A 13,277-nucleotide genomic window follows, 5' to 3' on the forward strand; every position below is an offset into this window, starting at 1 on the left:
GGTGAAGTGATTGGACACAAGAGAAACAAAAGAAACCACCCAAGGTGGGAGATAAATGCCCTCTCCCCTGCTCCTCCCCAAGCAGGAAAGCAGTTGATGGCTGTGTAATAACGGAATTATACTTTGACAGACTCAGCCTTGATAACGAAGCTCTCCATTCCATCACTCACTCCTCATGCTCTGATTAGGTGTAACCCACGCCTTTGGAATGACTGGCATGTTCTGACCCTTATGGTTTCCTTGGTCCTACCTTTCACTTACGAATGTGAACAAAGCTATCATGGAGTGGTGAGAAAATTCGGAATTGTGCTTTGGAAAACACTGGTGTTCGGTTTGGTTCTCCCAGAACTTTGGTTTCCTTATGAGCAGAAAAGCAGTTTTTGAATAATTTAACTCAAAGAACTTCATCAGCTCTGAGCATGTACAGAAATGGCCTGATAATAACAGCTAGGATTTGTTAAGCATTCACTCTGTAGGATGCTGGGCAAAGCAGTGTGTATATTCATTTTTTCATTTAATTCTCATAACGGCTTAGAAGGTAGTGCATGTTTTCATATCACTGCTCATTTTGCTCTAGTTCTTTAATTATACAAACATGTAGAAATATCTGAGGTGTCTAATAGGTCCTATTTTTGTAGCTTAAGAACTAGTGTAAAAAGAAAGGGAATTATGTTTGGGCCAGTGCTCATGATTTCCAGTCTCTTATGATTAGAAAATATCTGGAGTTTTCTTTTTTTTTCCCTTGCAAAACCAACTAGGACAAAAGGAAAGAAAATTCATAGTAATGAGATCCTTCCTTTACAAAATAAACTAGAGGCCAGAGTCAAGTATCTAGTTGCATTGAAAGAAATGAGGAAGTTGGTGTCTGTGAGGCGGAGCTGTTTGAAGCCAGTTGAAGGGATGGTGGTGGGGGGGGACCCAGGTGAAGTAGGGCAGAGTGTGGACACTCCAGCGGTGTAACTGTCGTGGACTGAAGAAGAGGATACCTGAGCCCTGGTTGTATGAAACATTCAAATTAGTAATAAGAAATCACCCGGAGAGTTTAAGTACCCTAAATCAGCCCAGGGAGTTTGTTCTCATAGTGAGCTTTTGAATCACCAAGAGACTTGTTAAAATGCAGGTATCTGGCTTGTAGCCTTCAGAAGCCCTCACCAAGTAATCTTAGATCTGCCTGAGGAGTGTGCATTTCTGATGAGCAGACAAGGTAATTTGGCTGCTGAAGACGCTTTGTTACAGTGAGGGAAAATCGTGGGCAGGCATCAGAACCCATCTAGAATGTATAGTGATGGGTGATCATGTAGAGTAACTGAGTCTACCATTCTGTGACTCACCCTGCTGGGGTCAGGAACAAGCTAAAGGCATTCTTGTTGCAACTTTTTTGTATGGTTTTAGAAAATGGCACAACTGATATTTATTTGGTATAGGTTTAACAGCCTACTTTATCAGGATATGATTATTAACTGAATGTGAGCTAGGTTATTTTCACATTTCTATAGGAAGAATTAAAAGGTACTTGATATCCCCAACAATACTTGCAGTAATTAAGAGCTTCTTGACCCGGAAAGGAGATCACTTTTCCAGTTCCTGGTTGGCAGGGCAGATGGGGCAACTTGCTCCATGCTCTGTTTGGAACTCCTCTTTGTTACAAAGAGCCAAGTGGAACTCAACTCTAGCTGACTGATGACTGATGGGTAAAACAGGTACAGTAAGTGATAATGCTCTGATAATTGAGATTTTGCCAGAAAGAATGGTGCATAGATCTGGCTTTTTGTCAAGTCACACTAATCTGTTCATATAATGTACCAACCCAAATCTCCCGATTCAGACAGAGGGAGCAGACTTGTGGGACAAGTACTGTTGTTTACAGGCTGTTCTCTTTGAAGTCCATCTGGTGTTTGAAGTGAATGTTAATTAAAAAGTTGTCTGAAAGTTGTCCCCCTTTTAAAAAATGTATCTTGATTTTATGTAGCAGGTGCTGAAAAACATTTATTTTCAGATTTGATACATTTTCTGGCTGGATTTTAAATATTGAGCTCAATCTGCTTCTGAGGTTGAGGCAGAAATACAATACTTTGATTGGGGGTATTATCTGACTCTACTAGTGTGTGGATTTTTTTTTTTAAAGAAGAAAATAAGACATCCACTTATTATTACCTTTTATGAGTGATTATCCAGGACTGTATATCATATGTAGTCACTGTTTTTGAGTGTGTGTATTAAAGTAATCTTTATAAGTAATTTGGTTTATAACTGTGAAGGCAAACCTTAATTTTTAGCAATAAGCTACTACTCAGATATCCTTTCATTTGATGGATACTATGCAGCTATTAAAGTGATAATTATAAAAATTATATATAACAATAGGAAAAATGCTTTGGATAATGTCAAGGGTAAGAGATGGATCACAACATTTATATACAGTGTTACTGAAAATAAACATGCTGTGGGAAATTTGTAACAAATTATTATTATGAACTTGGGTATGAACGTGGCGTAGCTCAGTTAGGCTGGTTGTGACGGTGAGGAATGGGCCGCCTGATTCAAAGTAACTGAGCCATAAGCACATTTGTTGTTCACATTACAAGAAGTCGGGTTCCAACATGGTACATATTGTTTCTCTGCTACTCTCTTGTTCCTCATTCTGTAAGTGTGGCTTTTATCCTGAGGCTAGGGGTCACTTCATGCTTCACATTGAGATACAAATGACCTGCCAAAGAGGGCTGCCCTTCTTGCCTGTCTCATTGAAAGAGCAAGGAAACCTCCCCAGACTTCCCCCACAGACTTCCTCTCTCCTTTCAGTGGCCCAGACTGGATCTCCATGCGCCTTCGGCGCTCTCTGGGAAGGAAAATAGAGTACCCTGTATTGTATTAATCAGGATTAACCTCTGAACACGTGAGGGCTCTCCTAGGAGGAGGAAGTGAGGTAGTCCTTGGGGAGAACTAGCAGGGTATGCTAGGAAGTATGGTTGAGGTTTGTCTTTACATTTGGGAGAATCAACGCAATTAAAAAATGGTAATAATTTAAAAAATGGTGCTGTGAAGTGCTACATCTATTTTTTAGCCACGTCTAGATGAATAGCATTTTTTTTTTGAGGGGGCATCTCTCATATTTATTGATCAAATGGTTGTTAACAACAATAAAATTCAGTATAGGGGGGTCAACGCTCAATGTACAATCATTAATCCATCTCAAGCCTAATTCTCGTCAGTCTCCAATCTTCTGAAGCATAACGAACAAGTTCTTACATGGTGAATAAATTCTTACATGGTGAACAGTACAAGGGCATTCATCACAGAAACTTTCGGTTTTGATCATGCATTATGACCTATAAACAATCAGGTCAAATATGAATATTCGTTTGATTTTTGTACTTGATTTATATGTTGATCCCACATTTATCCTATTATTATTATTATTTTTATTTTTAATAAAATGCTGAAGTGGTAGGTAGATGCAAGATAAAGGTAGAAAACATAGTTTAGTGCTGTAAGAGGGCAAATGTAGATGATCAGATGATCAGGTGTGTGCCTATGGACTAAGTATTAATCCAGGCTAGACAAGGGCAGCAAGACATCCATGGATGCAGAAGATTTCTCTCAAAGCAGGGGGGGTGAGGTTCTGAGCCTCACCTCTGTTGATCCCCAAATTCTCACCTGATGGCCCCCCTGCGACTGTGCCTGTCTTAGGTTGTTCCTCCCTTGAGGAATCTTACCCGTCTCTGGCTAACCAGTAGATGAATAGCATTTTGACCTTGATTTGACTGAAAATGCATGTTCTCTTGTTTTAAGAAGATACTTGCTGATGTAACAAATTTATGGCCAAAATGAATAATTCCATAATTATTAAGAATATGGAAATTAGTTCAGTTGTTAGGTAAACGTTCTAATTTTAAGCTTTCCCCCCTTGAACTAACTTGTAAAGAAAGCAGTTCTTTGAAATCTCTTCCTTTAGTCTACATGGTAAACAGGCATTGGGTTGTTTGTACACTACACAAACAATTGATTTAGACTGCCTTCTACATGGTTGACATGCTCTTGTTAGAAAATCAGGAAATGTTTAGTTTTGCTTTTTTACCATCTTGCTTTTCCAGAGCTGTTCCTTCACCCCTCCTCCTCCTTCCTGCAAATCAGCACAATATTAATAAAAAATTTATTGTATGCAAAGCACTAAAGCAATGAGATTATTTTCCCCTACAAGACACATAAGCACATCCAGCCTCAATACTTTTTTATTAGGATCACCAAAAGGATACAAAGAATAGAAGATGCTGATTCTTGTAACAAGGGAAAAATAGATTTCATTAAACATTTACTGAGTTCACACTAGGAGCAGCAATTACAGAAATGAACAAGAGATTACCTGTGTCGTCTGACTGATGACACCCAGTATCTGGTTGAGATATAAAAAGATTTCTAAGCATTTTCATCACCTTTTCTGTAATTTCTACTCTGGAAACAGATGAGAGGATTACTATTATGTGTAGTTTAATTTCATCTCTCAATGCTGTGCAATAAAATAGTAATATCCACACTATTTGCTTATGTGTGAATAGTTCAAAGACACAATTAGTGAAATTTTCTGCTAGTTATATGCATATATTGTTAGCAGACCATAACTTAACTGTGGATAGAGTCTTTTGCATGATACCTTACCATGTTTTAAACTGAAGACTAATAAGATCTAGAAATTTCTAGTAAGCCCAATATAAATGGGTAGAACTGTTTATTCAGATTGAACTAGACCAGTACACATTTTTTTCTCTGCACTAAATAATTATATGAATAATAAATGAACAAGTAATATGAATTATAGATGGGAATTAATGGAGGCAGGTATAGTTCTGTTGGATCTCAGTTCAGGGGAATACTCTGTATGTTAAAAGATCATTTAAATTCATTTTGACATGGCATGATTTGAATAAAATCTATTTCACAATGCTAAAACTGATTTCCATTAGGGGTAATGTATATCATACACACAAAAAAGATTAGTACTACTAGATAGCATGTAGAGAAAATAACATCAAAATTAAACTAGCTTACTCTACTGTCTTGAAAACTCCAACTAAAAGCCCCCAATTCAGTAATTTTTTTTGTATATTTCATAAGAATTGCTCATTTAGTATATTTTCCCAGTGTTGTATATATGTTATTCATTTATCAAATATGTGTACTAAATTGTCCAACATGTTATGGCCTTTTTTCTATTTTTTTGAGTAATTCATAAACTGAAATTTCTCTATCACTTTCAGCTTTAAGTATCCTTTTTGTCAAGGATCTGAACAATGGCTTGATGTCACCAGCATGCATTCTTTTTGATTCCATCAGAAAAATACAAATTACTAAAATTAATTATTTTGTGCCTTTGTGAAGTTCAATAATGGGTTAAAAAGGAATTGTGTGATAACATTAATTTTCTTTTACTCATTTATCAGATTGTGATTTTAAAAGACTTAAAAATATTTATTTCCACTGTATTCAGAAAACACTGCTGGGATGTCTTTGTTTTTGCTGCTTTTTTCTTTCTCTTCAAACAAGTGAATGCTATTTTACAAGCACATTTAGTTAATTAGCTAAATAGGCATATCTTTTCATTTGGCTTGTTGTACAATGAATGAGCTCGTATATACGGGGGAAAATGTGATCCCAGCCCGGGGCAAATAAACCACAAATTATTGAAACAAAAATCAGTTGAAGGAAAAACTAGAAGGGGAGAAGGCCTTTTATTGCTTACAAGAACCCTGGCTCTGTTCGTCTGCTACCCCTTGCCTTCGTTTCTCCCCTGTCCTGGCTGGGAAGAGCCCCAGAAAACCTCTTCCTACCTGCGTGAACTCACCTCTTCCCCCACCCCATGTAAGCACTTACTGATATGGAGGTGGACTACTTCTCTCCACCCCTTGGAAACACCTATTGATATGGAGATGGATCAAGGCCAGTGGGAGATTCTGGAAATATTACAATATTACCCACAGCCACCCCTTCAGAAATCTCATTTCACAATCTGCTCGCTCCCCATCTTCCATAAGGGCCCCTGTGAAGAAAACTGGAGCATTGTAACCAGACTAATAACATACAATAACAACAGCAATAAAATCATGATAATTGTTGCCATGGAAGACGAAGGTAGGTTCAAAGTCCTATTCAGATCAAGCGCATAGCTCGCCCATCCATAGGCGGCCAGCAGCTGAATTGGTGGGAAATTCTGTGCACACTCAGCAGGGAGCAGCTGCAGCCAAGGGGCAGGTCCAAGCCACAGGGACTGTAGACACAAGTGGGATGCATGCAGACAGTGGTCCTGTGACAGGACAGTATGGGTGGGATGCATGCAGACAGTGGTCCTGTGACAGGATATCATGGGTGGGGTGCGTGCAGAAAGGGTCCCTGTGATGGGTCAGTGTGGGTCGGGCACATGCAGAGAGGGTCCTGTGATGGGTCGGCGTGCGTGGGGCGTGTGCAGAGAGGGTCCCTGTGATGGGATGGTGCGAGGGCACATGCAGAGAGAGGGGCCCTGTGATGGTATGATGCGGGTGGGATGCATGCAGAGAGGGTCCTGTGATGGGACGGTGGCAGAATCAGGGTGGATGTGGCGCTACTGGAAGCATGTGCACTGACCACAATCAGACAAACTCCCAGCAAAGTACTTTCACCTCCCAGTCTTGGGTGTACTTCCCTGACCTCTGGGGGCCACTCTGCAGTTAGTTACTCCAGGAACACGCAGGAAGCCAACTTCCAGGCCTTGTTCCCAAGGTGCCAGAAGGGCCAGCCATTGCTGGTCCATGTATTAGATGTCCGGGGCCCTGTAGTCTCCAGGTCACCATGGGACTCACTCACATAATGTGTTCCTGTCAGGCAGATGCAGTCTTATGACAGACCACAGCCCGCAGTGTCCTCTACCCTGGACCAAGTCGTCTGCTCTATCCTTCTCTGGGGATGCCAAGGTAAATGGCCTGTAAGCTGCTGCTAGAGGCCCCAGTCACATGGACATTTAGTTGGTCCATTTTGCAATGGTGGAGGTAACTGCACATGTCTTATCCCAGCCCCACCTGATGTCCTTGCTGCCAAGGGGCACAAGGGCATCAGAATTTGTGCCAAGTGCAGGATAAATACAGTCCAGTAGCCTACAAGACCCAAAAGCTCTTGCAATAATGCCACAATTATCTGTAAGAGAATCAGAGGTGAGCACAACATCATATACAAATTTAGACTTGCCTATTCCCAAGGGGGTTCAGTGGGTTATTCAACTCTGACAGCCCCACCCTGTATAGGAGTGGGCTTCCCAGGACATCACCCAGGGTCACAGTAAACCAAGGAGCATCCAGTTCCTGTGTCCACCAAAGCCAGGACACACCACACATTCACTGGGGACTGATCGTTCACCCAACATGGGGCCTTTGTCTCAAGAGGCCCCACCCAGCCCCTCAAGGCAGGTGCCTTGGCCCTCTCCTCGTCAAACCATAATGGCCAACTATCCTCTGGCAAGGTTCCAGGCATGTTCTGCATGTCCTCCCTCAGGAAGTCCAGCAGGGATACAGGCCGGACATGGGGCTTTGCCTCTGGCTTCCGTGTCCTGGACCTCAGTGGCTGGAAGTGCTCCTCTGGCTTTAATGGGTGCCACAGCTGTAACAAGATTTTATTGGTCTGCCCATCAAGTTTTTCTTTCATTGCCCCCACCTTTATCAAATCAACCCACATCTGGGTCCTCAAGACTTTCCCGGGGCCCTTTGATCCCCTTCTTTCAGTAGCAGACCTTATCTCCTTCCGTGCTCTTACTGTTTCAACCTTCCCCACGTCTGCTAAAGTACTAGTAGCCTCACAGTTGTCCTATGTGGGGGACAAGAATAGTCAGTAGGGACCCAAAGAGAGATGGGGGAGGTGTATGGAGCACCAGATTTCTCATTCCCATGCTGAGCAGCGGCTCATTGGGGCCCTGGAGGTCCATAATATAGATGATATTTTTAATGCCTAACTCTAATAACACCTGCTCAAGTTCTGCATATGCTTTCCAGCTAGTGGGGAAGTATGGAAAATCCCCCTGATTAGGCCAAAGTTCTCTGATGGCTGCTGTCAGCCAATCCAGAAGTGCACAATTCCCTAAGGTGTGACGGGCACATTGCAACTGCTTTCAGAGGGAACGGTGAGTCATCAGGGAGCCCAGTCTACCTATTTCAGAACCTGACATAACAATGGTTTCCACTCCCATCTGACAAAGATGCAAACGCCATGTAAGCAGAGGTTCCAGTGGCTTCTGCTGAAACTGGATGGTCATGGCCATCAGCTCATCCTGGGTACAGGGGCAGAGCATGGAGTGCTCCCCAATCTGGGGAGGTGACTGCTCCTTCCTCTGAGGAGCCTGTGGTTGTTGTGTCTTTATTTTCTTAATTACAAACAGGTGGGCCTTTAATCCAGGAGGGGCTGGTGCCTTGGGCAGTGGCCTCGGCAACAGTTCAGCCCTTGGCCCCCCTCCCCCTCCCCCTCCCCCTCCCCCTTCCCCTCCCCCTCCGTCATTCTCCCCAGTGTCTCCTCTACCATCTCAGGGGCTGAAGACACCACTCCTTCCTCCCCCTTGCCCACAACCTCCTGCAGCGCGGATTCTCCTGTTGCCTCCTCCCTCGCTGCTAGTGTGTCTTTCAGCAGGGCGACCTCAGTTCTCAAAAGCTGTCTCTCATTCTTAAGGGCATCCCATAGCTCATTTTCCAGCTCCTCCAAGCAACACTGAAGTATTTCTTTCTTTGGTAACCCTTTCCCATATCTGGAGAAACAAAAATCCCATAATCCCAGCCTCCACACAGACACTCAGGAACTCCAAGCAGTATCCTGTCTCACAGAGGGCTATTTGCACAGCTTCTGGTGTTTCACCCTTCCTCAATGCTGGGGAAGAGCCCACTCATCTAGGAGGCACTTTACCCTGGACCACTTCCCCACTAGGGGTTCCCCGAGTGGAAGCCCCACAAATAGGGGGTAACCAGGTGAACCTATACCATCCAACACTGCTGGAGGGAAGGGTGAGTTGTCACCCCCTACTGCAGCAGCCACTGGGGCCTCCCCACCATCCACAAGGTGTTCCCGGGTATCTCCCCACCATCTCCAGGTGCAGCCTGACCAAGCATCTAAGACAGATTTCAGGTTCAGAGATCCTGCTAACTAGTCCAGCTGTAACTCCTGGAGTAAAATGTGTTCCCAACCTTGGGCAAATAAATCACAAACCACTGAACCAAAATCAGTTGAAGGAAAAACTAGATGGGGAGAAGGCCTTTTATTGCTTACAAGAACCCTGGTTCCATTCATCTATTCCCACTAGCCCGTGTCTCTCTGCATCCGGACTGGGAAGAGTCCAAAAAAACCTCTCTGGTCCCAGTGCAGGATGGCCTCTTCTCCCAACCCTTGTAAGCACCTATTGATATGGAGATGGCTACTTCTCTCCATCTCTTGTAAACACCTGTTGATATGGAGATGGATAAGGCCAGGCAAGAGATTCAGGAAATACTGCAGTTTTACCTACAGCTGTATTTAAGGAGCAAAGACAGTTGACTTATTTGGCTTCCTTCATAGTATTTCTTTTAGGACCCCTTGAAGTGCTGCGTGTAAGAAGAGAGGTTTCGCTAGCTTTCTCAAGAGGGGTAATACCATGATGGCTCTATTAGTTTGCTAGGGCTGCTGCAATGAGTACCACAGATTGAGTGGTTTAAATAACAGAAACTTGTTTCACAGTTCTGGAGGCTAGAAGTCTGAGATCAAGGTGCCAGTGGGGCACCACTTTCTCTGAAGACACTGGGGAAGGATCTGTTCTGGGGCTCTCCTAGCTTCTGATAGTCTTTGGCTTGTGGAAGTCTGTAGCTCCAGGCCAGAGGAGGTTCCCAGCTCCAGGCAAGTTCACTATGTATTTGTTGAGACCATAAGCAATGGAATGTTGCATGTAAAAAAGGGCTCATTCCAAGCTTTATTCTCATGAGACTTGCAAAGTGCTTGGCTGGAATGCTAGACATCCTGTCCACCTCCTTCTCTGCCCTCAGCTCAGCCCCCAGCTCAGCCTCTGCTCCCCTCTCTCCTGTTCTCTTGTTTTCTTCTCTAGGCTCTGCTCTCCTGCTTCCCTCTGCTCTTAGCCCTGGGCCGAACATTTAAAGCAATACCGGCCGTAATAGCTTATTGCCAACTGTTACGCAAGCATGCACCTGTGCAGCAGGCTAAGTATTACCTCATCGCTGGTATATAATGGGTATCAGGTGAGGATCCTAGCCATGGAACTTCCATTTTCCTTACAAAGTCTCACTACAATCTTCAGATGGTGTGTCTCTTAATCCAAACTTTTCCTTTTCATAACAATTTAGTCATATTGGATTAGAGTCCATCCTAATGACCTCATCTTACTTAACTTGAGCATCTGCAAAGACACTATGTCCAAATAAGGTAACATTCAAAGGTACTGGGGGCTAGCACTTAAGCATCTTTTTGGGGAACAGAATTTAACCCATCACAATGGTTTTAAAAACTGAAAAAACAATGAGATTGTGAAGGGACTTTTTACTAGTCAGCTGTTCCCTACATTATCTTTTATTGGTTGAGACTGATAAAATGATTAAAGAGAATCCTTTAATGTCTATCCATTTGGGTAATTCCTGTTTTTTAGCAGAGTTGTCCATAAAGCAAAGTTCTGTAACATGAATCTTTTATGTTCCCTTTCCTTTATAAAACTGGGGGTGTATCCACATAGAAAAAAAATAATAGTAGACTAAAATGACAGTAAGTTCAACATATTGGGTAGGAAATTGAGGTCGTAGAATTCTGAGCATTGCTGTATTTTGGCACATTTTTCCTTTAGGTAATTGTAATGGCTGCAGACAGTTGACTTCTCTTTTTGCAACAATTCATTTTATGAACTGTGGAGTTTACTCTCCTTGATACACAACATGTATTGCTTTATAGTTCCAGAGTTTCTTCTATTACTGGTTTGGTGTATAAATTTGTAATGCCTATTATAGTTGACCTAAAATCTCTGTTTGAGATGTCAAATTTTAAATTGTCATTATTCATAAATTAGAAAATATTGGAATATCTAGAATAGAATAGTTTCCATCAAATTGACATTTGAGAGACTTTAAGACCATGCAGCCCCGGAGCTGCCAGAATGTGGTCCAGAGACGTTAGCTCAGACTATGAGGAGCCTTGCAAAGGGCTTGGCTGGAGTAGTAGAGTATGAGGGATGGAGGAGGGATCCTTTTTGACAATAAAAGGTTGGGACACTTGAGTAATATTTGCCAAAGTATTTGGTCTAGAATTTATATGAAGAACTTTATTGTGAGTAGGATAGCAGTAGAAATAACTTCACCAGGCTTTGACCTTTGTGGCTTTATTGATTCATCTTTTTTTTTCATTGAGCTTCTTCACCTTGTAATTGTTCACCTATAAATTTATGCAGATGTTTGGCCCTCCTACAAATTTGTGATTCGCATGGGACTCCTCCCCTGAAGGATCAGCTTCAACTGTAGATCACCAGAAAGTCACTTTTTTCCTGTTTTGCATTGAGTAGAAATTCTTCAGGTTGTCTTATGCTTATGTCTGGGTAATTTATTCCTATATACTGTTTGATAGATTAGTTACAATATTTCAAATAGAGTAGTGAAAGCCAACATGGCATAATGCATAAAGTAACACCTGAATATTGAAAGGTGCTTATTACATTGCAGGGTCTTTCCTTGGGTTTGGAGACAGGAACAATAGCAAGGGCAGGAACATAGGGCATATTTGGGCATGGCTGTGCAAGTCCTCAGTTTATTTGGTTCATAGCTTCCTCATCTATAACCTGACGTAAATGAGATACAGTTTTTAAGATCTCAACCATCTTAACCATTCTTAAGAGAATAAATGAAACAAGAATGAAGTAAAACCAAAAAAAAACTCTCCTTATCTTAAATGTATATATAGTGTAAATTATTTTTTCAAACTTTTATTTTTTTGGAGCCTATTATTACGCTAATATTTTTAAAAACCTCTTTCAAAGAATAATTAGATTTGTGAATGAACTTCACAAAATTATGTACCAGTAAGGAATACTAACTCTGATTCCAAGGTAGATAATTGCTTAGAATACTTTAGAAATGGTTATGGCCTTAAGGAAAGCACAAACTGTGTGTGTGTGTGTGTGTGTGTGTGTTTGTATACAAGGGGCTGGGGCAGCCACAGCTAAGCTGCTAGGAGGGTGTGTGCCTTTGGATGTTGGTGTTGGGAGTGGATTCTGATAGAGTATTCACTTGTCACTGATATGCAAATTGCCTTTCCAGATTTGCAAATGTTTCTGTTCATTTATTAAAGGAAAATTGGATGAGCACTGCACAATTCTTGCCATATAGCCAATCCAGCTAAATGAGTCCAGGTTTTCTCAACTATTTCCAGATCCACCATTGCCATTATAATGATGTACTGTAGTAATTTTACTTTATGCACTGTTTTCCTTCTCTTACCTCTAAATGCCTTAGTCATTTAGATGGTATGAATGTATCATTTCTTCTTGAAAGCTTTTGGGTAATTTAGACAATATTTTAAATTTTATTATGGTTATTTAACATCCATAAATAGAGATCCAGTTTTTTTCTTTACTATAACTTTCTTCCAACACATTGACATGACTAATTTGGTTATAGTGGTATTAATAGATAATAGATTAATTTAAGTATAATGTCAAATAATGTTTGAGGTGAATGAATGAATTATTTGAATTGAAATAATTGCTGACATTTGTGATGTGTATAGTATTGTGTGGGTCTCTATAGAAGAGATTTTCTGATTTAAAAAGTCACTGAAGTTCAGTTAAACTCTTCAAACATATTTCTTTAAAAGTGCTTTGTAGTTCACACCTTTCACTGAGCTAGAGGGGCTTCCTCTTGCTTAATGTGAGTTAAAGAGGCTTGGAATATATGAATGACTTTCAGATTTATCTGCCATATGAATGCTCCATGTTCTCTTCTGAATAATCAGGATTTAGCAGTGCACTGTTTTGTCTCCATTTATGATTGTCTTTTTCCTGAATTAAATGACAGTTTATGTTTGTCATGAGAAATAGGATATGTTTTTCTTCAATAGTTACAGTTTTTATAGATGATGACAAGGAAATAACAGTGGTAGCTGACTAGCCCAATGCAAATGAAATGGAGAATTTATGAATGTAATAGCTTTGAAAAATTATTTTAAAACTGTACATAAGAACTTTGAAATATGCAAAACATGCCAGAATCTTTTTATAGCACTTAATTTCTCCATTTCTTTACCTATGAAATAAAGGTATC

The 13,277-nt window shown here is 41.2% G+C and overlaps 1 protein-coding gene across 6 annotated transcripts in view; it reads left to right on the top strand.

The window, feature by feature from the left end:
• LOC118967429 (neurotrypsin) overlaps positions 1–13,277 on the top strand; it is a 189,390-nt gene that overhangs the window by 105,413 nt on the left and 70,700 nt on the right. The window lies entirely within an intron of this gene.

Source organism: Manis javanica, chromosome 5 (assembly GCF_040802235.1).
Source record: "Manis javanica isolate MJ-LG chromosome 5, MJ_LKY, whole genome shotgun sequence".
NCBI lineage: Eukaryota > Metazoa > Chordata > Mammalia > Pholidota > Manidae > Manis > Manis javanica.